The sequence below is a fragment of the Lonchura striata genome, chromosome 1 (genome assembly GCF_050655825.1).
Source record: "Lonchura striata isolate lonStrDom1 chromosome 1, ASM5065582v1, whole genome shotgun sequence".
Lineage (NCBI taxonomy): Eukaryota > Metazoa > Chordata > Aves > Passeriformes > Estrildidae > Lonchura > Lonchura striata.
This window is the reverse complement of record NC_140703.1, coordinates 28,805,498-28,814,964: the sequence shown is the minus strand read 5'-3', so window position 1 is coordinate 28,814,964 and position 9,467 is coordinate 28,805,498.

Below are 9,467 nucleotides of genomic sequence, written 5' to 3'. Positions count from 1 at the left end.
ATCATTGTGACTCCAGCTGGACTTAGAAACATCATGATCTCTCAGTTCTGAGCTGCTTCTGCAACAGAACATACTGAACATGGAAGCAGAAACTAGCAGTGAGATCAGATGCAATTTTAGACAGCAGACCAGCATTTCAGAGACACTTTTTAGTCGTCTGCATAAGCTCCATATTCGAGCCTCTCATGGTCGTTATTAGATGTTGCATTGAGCTGACAAACTGGAAGGCTGATGCTTTTGGTTTACCTAGAAAATACCTGGACAGCTGTCTCCCTACCAAGCTGCGCCAATCCAACCCTGAGGCGACACTCGGATAGCTTTCATTACTTACCCTTGAAATTTTCTTCTGAAATTTCCCAGGAAAGGCTTAGCCCTTGCCTGTGGGTGGGGAGAAGGGGATAAGCATTCGGAACTAGGTCAAAATTCCAGAGCCTGTTCACTAGCAATCACCTATTAGTTTCGTTTTCACGAAATGCTTAACAGCATTTTACTCCTGAACAGCAACGCACCGTACCAAACTTGGCTTTCTTTCTATGTAGCAGTGAAGAAGCATCATCAATAGGACACTAAAAGAAGACCTCCAGACCACTTCTGCACTATATTGCCCCTTGAAGTGCTACCTAACCAGTGTAGTTGATTTATCACACTAAGTTTGATGCATCTTTTCCTTGGGGTAGTTGATGCATTGTCATTTCTGCATCATATTAAACTGTAGCATGCAGCTGTAGTGCTGTAAACCTGGATTAATGTCTGTCACTGTCAGTGTTTTAAACAGAGAACAAATCCATACGGATCAAAAGAAATTTTATTACATCAAACCAGGCAGGGATTGTAATGTTCTGTATTGGAAATGCTTGTGTTCTCTTTCCGTAATAGGTATCAGTGAGATTAGCTTAAGAAAAATCAGGAGAGCTCTGTTTTCAGTATCTACAAGCAATTACAAACTCTTTGAGACCTTGGCAGGGTGACTGAGAGAAGCAGAGATAACATACAGGGAACTTCACTTCTGCCAGCAGTTGAAATCCCAGTCAGGCTCTGATACTTGAAAATTCCTGCTCTTTGGCTTGTGTGTCCCAGTCCAGGTCATCCCAGGAGTAATCTTGAATCGTTACTTTGCAGATCTGGAACCATATATTATTTTCCCCTCAGACAGCAGCCATGGTGTGGTTGTGGGCTGCTGCATAGCAGTCGAATTCCAAGGATAGGTAGCATGGGGTGCATTGCAAGGAGAAGGATGAGCCTTAGCTAAGCAGTGCAGAGCATTTATGTGAATGTGGACATCACAAGGCCCTCCTGCCACATTTTTTACTTTGAGAAGCATGGATTGTTTTACAGCAGGGACTTTTATTATGGCCATTTTCAGAACAGGAGAACAGTCACTGTGTGGGAAGGCCGGCATGCAGAAAAGCTTTAGTAAGTTCCAGTTAAGAGTCCAAGGGTCTGAAAGCCCTTTGCTCCTGCTGCTAGATATGAGAGCTTGCTCTCAAACATGTTCCTCCTTCCAATAAGAGACTCTGTGTAGCTTGATACAGAGAAGCAAATCTTCTTTACTCTTTTACAACTGCCACAGCCTAGGGCTGCATTTGCTGGGAAAACTAGGATCCCAGCAGTGGATAGTCCCCAGAATAGGAAAGAATGCCATCTGTCATCTGTTTTTTCTTTCAGCAACATCTCCACCATGAGTTCTCTGCCAGTGTGGTTCAGAGAAGTGGTGAAAAGGGGTTCATGTTTTTGAGGGGAAACAGAGATGACAAGGTGTATGAAACGGTATTTCTATCGACCTTCCATCTGTAATTGCAGGCCTCCTACCCTCTGCTGTCTTGTCCCCTGTTTTTAATTAGGTCATTTTAAGGCATAAGGCAGTGACTTCATTAAAAGGGGTTGGGGGGAGGGAACAATATCTAACTACGGGGTGAGCAAAGATCAAGATCCACTATACCCTGTCAGGCTTGGCTAAGTTTCCGGCATGTTTTTTCCTTCCCCCGGCTGAGAGATACAAACATTTTGCATTTTTGACGGTATTTAGTATTTTTCTGAAGCCTTCCAAGTAATTCAAATAGTGGTGAAAAAACATGACAAAGGTTTCTCAAAGACCCAGTGAAAATGAGGGCTCCAGCCTCTACCACTGCATATAAATAGATTCACCTTCCGTTAGGGCGACAGTGTCACGGGCTGCAGAGGCAAAGGGCACAAATACGCAGCATTCCCGGCATTTCAAGTGCCTCAGTGCTATGCCTGGACAAAATTCCTGTGTATTGGCACTTCCCTAAGTGGGAACTCTGGCTGCTCAGCCTTTCCCTGTGCTAAGCTCAAAGTCCCTCAGGCTGAGCACTTAAAAACTGTGGATCTTTTGTGTTTTCCCAGAGAGGAGGTGGATGGAGGCTTACAAGAGTCATGCAGTGAATCAGATCAATGTGTGGGATTTAGGGGAATGTGGTTCCTGTCTGACTGCTAGGAGATGGGGTTTTACTTCTGGTTCACAGATCCCCAAAGACTACTTGCGGGCTGGGGAGGGGGGGCGATGCTGTGAGAGCACAGGAAAAAAAGCCATTGCCAGTAGATTGAATACACAATTCAAGGATTTGTGCTTAGGAATCCACAAATCAAAAAAAAAAAAGAAAATAAAGGATTAATATCTTGCTCTGAACAAATCTGTAGCATGCATTTAAAATGACACTTATTTTTTAAAGCCCATACTCATAATTTATTACTCCAATTTTAGTCACCAACACTGTTATTAATTCACCCTACTTTGCCAGTGAGTTATCTGGGAGATAAAGCACCTTTGAAATCCCTAGACTCCCTGGAACCGCAGTGTATATCTGCGTGTGCACTTTGCCATTCCAGAGCAGATAAACTGAGTGCCATGTAACTTATGCCTGCTCTGGAAATTATTTGAGCACTAGTAGCTGTATGGGAATAAATCAAAGAGAGCATAAGGTTTAGCCGAAAATGTCTGCATGTACTCTTTTTTTTAATATATTTTTAAAAATTTTCTTCCCATTTGCATCTGCCTGTATTCCATAACAGGGAGGTGGTTGCATCTAAGTATAGACAAGCTGGTGAAAAATGCCAGATTTTCTTTTCAATCCATACTTTGACTGTTTTCTGCCTAACTGAGAGGACAAGTGGGTGTGTTGATAAGTAAAAGGGAGTTGAAGATTCTTGCTGTAGGGTGGACAAGGAGAAGAAAATAAAGTATGTGTTGCCATACTAGAAACAGCTCTCTTTGGCATTTTACTATCTATGGAAATATTTTGAAATATACAAAAGGCATAGATAATGTTCTACTGAAAATTTTCATTAGAAAAAGATGATGTTTCTAAGGAGAAACATGCTGAAGTCAGGATGTGCCCAAGTCCAAGTTCTGCTCTCTCCACCTGCCTGTGGTGCAGCCTTCAGCCACAGCATGCTGCTGCATCCAGCATTTCAGGTGAAACACTGCTCAGTGAAAGCTTTCAGAGGCTGAGGTTTGTGTTCACCTGCTATAATGCTTCATTTCCAAGGCTGGTGTTCTCTGGGTTGGAGAGACCCTTTCAGCAGGACAGCCCGAGGTGCTGGAGTGAGGAGAGCAGCCTGACAGGGACCCTTGCTGGCTGCAGCCTCAGAGGCCGAGGTCAGCACGGAGCTCACTGCCCTACCTGGGGACTGATGGCCGAGTAAGGGTGATGGCACAAATATTAAGACCCTCCTAGTACCTGATCTGGTCTACTGGAGGCTGTGCCTCACTTGCCCACACCTTATGCAGCCAATAAGGGTACTAAAGCTTGGTGTTCCTGGTAGGAAAAGAGGATGCTGCCTGGAACTTGTTGATCTGAAATAGCCTGAATGTGACAAGTTTCTAAGCAAGCTACATAAGCTATCAAATTGACAGGGTGCTGGGGGAGAACTGAGAATATTCTTCCCAGCATGACAGGGATGGATTTTCTGGAGGTGGCTGTTTCTTTTCCCGTACAAATGATTACTTTAAGATAATAAAAAATGAACAATATGAGTTTGGGCACCTAAGGCCTTAAATAGCCATGTCTTTAATTTTAATTTAAGTCTGCATCCATGAATAAAATATTTGATATTGTTCACTAGACAACTGAGTTCTGCACAAGATGTTCAGTTTGGCCCCAGTTCATCAAAACACTTAAATGCTTTGCTGAATCAGGGACCTGCCTCTCATTAGAGCAGGCACTTTTTATTCAAGAAAGGAGAGAGAGCACGGTGCAACCTTACCTCACTGTGTGGGCTCTCTGGACAAGTGTTGCACACAATAATTCCTTATGGGTTAGGACTATGTTTTTAAGGACCAGACTCCCACTCTGGATCTTCTACCAGACTCATTTTTCAGCTGGTTATCAAACTGTCATGGCAGTGCTTGAGCTTTGGGAAGGCACTTGTTGTTGAACACTGGTTTGTTGCTGGTTTTATTTCCCTGAACCAGGGAAATTCTTCTATACAGCCTCAGGATAAGAGAAAAAAACTTGATAGTATTGGGCTCTGAAATGGAGTCACTCACTATGCAGGTTTACTTGTATAGGAATCCAGCCCCCATTAAGAATTTTGCAGAAGTAACAAAGTCAAGTATTGTGATAAGCCAAATACTGCAGAGCAGATATTTTAGTAGTGCCTGAAGTGTAATTTCCTAAAAAGCACCATGTGTAAGAAGAAAGCAAAGTGCTAAAAGGTGTATCCCCCAGGTACATGCCTCAATAAGAAAGAGAGAGGGTAATCTCATAATTCAGGAATCTGAGACTGCCTGAATGTTCCCAAAACATCCATCAGCATTTGCAGGGCAAAAGCTTTGTCTCACCACTACAATCCCCTGGCCTTTCCTTTTCCTGCCCTGACACTTCCCATCTCTCCCAGCAGCTACTTGGGCTCAAGTGCTATGGACCTATGGACAAACACTGAAACAAGTTGGAGAACTGGTCCCACTTGAAACAAACAAGCAGAAAGCATCTCCTTTTTTTTTTTTTTTTTTTTTTTTTTTTTTTTTTTTTTTTTTTGTCCCGTGGAGTTTTTATTTGGAAATCTGCTCTTACACCAGACCCACACAAACAGCACTGCCAGCACAAGGCAGCATTGTCATAGACTGGTATTGCCACCACAGTGTGGGAGACAGGAACCCCCAAGTTTGCTGGTAATCAGCTATAGTTCCTATAGCTTATAATGGCCACATCTTTCACTGTTAGGAATAGCATCCTGCCCACCTGGAATTACTAAGGAAATGCTCTTGTCTTCCTGAGGAACAGAGGCAGGGCCTCAAGTAGGATCTCCCTGGGGTCCTGCAGAAGTGACAGAGTTGGGGAAGAAGCTGTGAATCACATGAGTCTCACCCCACACTGGGTTTGGGACATTCTGAGTATGGTCCTAATCCCTGACACTCAAAAGTACTCCTTACTCCTGGAATTTATGTGCAGATAAATTGGTTGTTGTCTTAGCTGAGGTGCACAAGAATCTAGGAAGAGCAAGAATGTCACCAGCCGAGCTGGTGGTTAGAAGGTGCAGGCTCACAGTAGTTCTCCTACACTGTGTTTGCAGAGGGAGTTTTGTACCCTGGGAAACACTAAGCCCATTTGCATGATTGATGTTTAAATACAGGGCTACTTCAGGACAATGTAACTTGGGGAAAAGGATGGTTAAAAAATGGTTTTGAAACGGACAAGATAGCTCTATAAAATCTTCCACTGCCTGAGATGGAAAGCCAGCAAAAATAAGCTTTACCAACAAATACATTTAATTCCAGCTCTTGTGGTGGGAAAATAAAACAAGAGAACTGCCATAACACTAGGTTGCAGTCCATGGCATGACTGCATTGGTATCATTATGGTCTTGACATGAGCAGTTACCCTTATTAAGAAATGCATATTCAGCACCAAAATTGGCCTGTGAAGATGGGCTGTAGCCCAAGGATGTGTTATATTCCCAGTACTTACTGCTCAGAGCAACTCAAATAGGCATGAGCAAGCAAAACACAGACCAGCTATAGATTTTTTCCTTCAAGTCTTCCTTAGAATTTTAATTCTGTAACAATTTAATTCTGCAATAAGACCTGTTTGCAGAAAATCTTTCTCCTCTTAGAAACTCTCCCTGTTTTGCACTCATCACTGTTCTGGGGCAAAAGAAAAGAGCTGCTTATCAACACAAGTTAATATTACTCCATGGAAAAAAGCAAGAAAATTAATTAGAATAAGAGAATTGCTGAGTGAGAGAACTCAGATGACAGACATAGTTGACAAGGTCACTGGCTTTTACAAAGGTGTCATTTTAAAAATTTTGTGCCTGCATGTTCAGAATCTAAACAAGAGACCTTAAAAAGTAGCCTCAACTAGTGGTAATTGAGAAAGAACCTGCATAAACCTGCAGTTTTACCTGTGCTGTGGATGAAGTTCACTAGATCTGTAAAAATTAGAGCAAAGTCCTAGCAAGTGTTGTCTCTATTGCTGCTTACTCTGCATAAAGACCAGAGGACACAGAGGCTCTCACACTTTAATCAGCTTCAGCATGCGTTGCAAAGAGAGGGTTTGAATGGGCCATGGGCACTGGTGTGTGACACACTCCCAGGAGCACAGCTGGACACTGCCAAGCCAGCACCCCTTCGTGGCCATGGCTGAGCACGGCCATGGCCCGACTGCAGAGCAGAGCAGAGCTCACTGCCTTTCCAAAAGTTCCTGCAGAGCAGTGATGCCTCAGGCTCAAACCAGAGAAGAACCTGCATTATCTCCTCTGGGCATGCAGGGCAGAGCCAGGTGCCAAGGGCAAGCTCTGGCGAGGATGCTGCTCCACTGCTTCCTCCACCCTCTCTGGCCTTGGGGGGCTTTGCAGGCCAAGGGAATTTACACCCCATGCTGAGATGGCTACAAGGCTACTCCAAGTGCCATATCCTGGTATGCTGGTGAGTTACAATTTTCAGGCTGCTCCAGGCACTGCCCTGCATCTCGGCGGTCCCTCTGTGCATCTGAGGCGAGCAGGGTGGCAAGTCCTTTCTTGTGGGGCTGCCCATTGTGCCAGGCAGACTATCATGCAGCTGTCACACTCCTCTGGCTGCCCTAGATGAGAGTTGCACATAGACCAGAGGCAGTGATAGCTCTGTCTGAGGCATTACACTCAGATTAAGAGAAATTGGTTCTGTGTTTGATTAAATTAGCAAAAGTACAAACTGGCAGCTGATAGAGGCACATACCACGCACACGGGAACCAATTATTGCCAGGGAAGATGATGTGGGTTATAATGCATCTGTTCCTGTGGCTGCCCAAGGCTGAGGACAGGATGCTGCCCATTTGCCATGAGTAAGAAGTGATGGCGCACCCTTCTGAGAGCTTGCTTGTGCTCTCCTAGCTGCTCTGATGCACTGCATTAGCCACTTCTGGACTTACCCAGCTGGCAAACTGGCTCTCCAGTTGTAGTCCCATATAACAAGCCCCATCATGTCATTATCTTCATAGTACATGAGGGAGAGAGAAACACAGCACAGAGGGGCCAGGGTAGAATGTGTGCTGTTTCCAAACTCACTTGAGAGCACGTCTCCAAGAGCAACTCATTCCATTGATATCCACCACTGATCCTATAGTGAGGTGTCACTCTGGAAGACTTCTTGTTTCCCCAGAAACTTGGGCCCTGTTCAAAGACCTAAACTTTTTAATTAGCTAAAGTTAGGGGCAGTGAACTGCACAAAAACTTTTCTTGGCTCAGCTCTTTGGAAAGTTCATGGGGAAGATCTGTTCATGTTCTGACTGGGATCACACAGTTCCAGGCAAACCTGAAAGCCCAGCCTCTCCTGAGCTCTTCACCAGAATGCTGATGCTTCTTTTCGACGTCCTTCTGGCACTGGCTGCTTTGGGGCAAATGCAGATTCCCTTTCATGATACACATATGTGTACCAGGACCTCAACTTTATGTTAACAGCACCTGAAATTGTGGTAAATCTGCTGCCTTGGAGCTTGGGTTTTCCCCTGATGAAGTGTGAGATGTCTACCCCTGTGCTTTGCTCCAGGCGCTCCCTTGTTGTTGGCTTTGTTCTTTCCCACAGGCTGCTGAAAAAGCAGCATTCCCTGGGGCCACAGCGTTAACATCTAGCACTCCAAGAAGCAATTACAGTGGAGATGGCAGAGCGGGGGAGCAGCTCTGAGGAAGAGCAAGTCCCAGGAGGACCTGCCTTGCTCCCCCCATGACACTGCTCTGCACAGTGCACAGGTATCTGCCAAGTACATGCAGTTCCCCATCCCCCCCGTGTGGTTTTTTTAATGATTATGTGGTATTTAGATACATTTAGACCTGGCTTGCCAGCACATAGCTATTGTCTGCATGGGCATGTCCTCAAGAAACCATGCAAAAGGCCCATTGTGGTTAGTGATAGACCTGGGCTGGATAATTGAGATCCACCCTTAAGCCTCAAGATCTTCTGATCTAGTGCTCAAATCCAGCAGATTTCTCTCTTGAAGATAAACGGAAAAAAAATTACAACAACCAAACAACCCAAAACCCCAACCAAACCCAACATTTTCAAAGCTGAGTTTTCGTACTTCTAAAAAGCCTGAGTAATTTATTTTGGTTAGAGGGCTGTGTCAGAGTTCAGATCTTGTTCTCATATATATATGAATGTTCAGATGGACTGCTGGATGCACTATCTTGTTTCAAGCCTGGTCTCCACTTAAATTGGAAATGTTTAGTGAGAGAGGATAATCATGAGTTCAGTGAATATCTGGGAAAATTAATTTTAAGGCACGTCTGTGACAGGCTTTTTCGTGCCAGAATAACAATATTGTTAAAGAACAGCTCTTTTTTTACTTCATCTTTTTTTTTTCCTTTGGCAGAGAAGTTGAAATTTCCATAATGACAAGAACCTTAGTGCAATGCAGTTGAATCCACTTAAAAGTCTTCTTGCCAATATGTAATAATTTTTGTTTAACTTATCGAAATCAGCTAAACCAAGAGAAATCTCTTGTGACAGCAAAAGCAATATTCCCACAAGGAAGGTTTGCTTGGATATCTTTTCCAGAATACTTACACCTGGAAATGTTAAGACTAAGACATCACTGAAGTAAATACATATAAATATATGTATATTGCAAAGAGGTGATGAAGAAAACAGCCTGAGTAATCTCCAGTCTATCCCAATGGGCAGATGAGAAAGCTTCCAGTTCCTACATAAACAAAGGGAGCTTCCTGTCTCTTATTTTTGCCCCGGTGGGTAGGAAGACAACATTAACAAACACTGGGAGCCTTGCCTTCATTCTTTGAAGCTTATTTCCTTACAGTGTGCACACAAACCTCTCCAAGGGTATTGCCTAACTCACCAGCCAGCCTCCCCGAGGTGTGTTCTTAAGAGCTAATGTATGTCACACCCAGGCAATCATCTTTTCCTGCATCTCCAGGCAAGGGCTCATAAAAATATGCAAATCATTCACTGAGTGCTGTAACCAACACATAAAAGAAAGTATTTCCTTGCCCCCAGGAAGTCAATAGCAATAAAGAG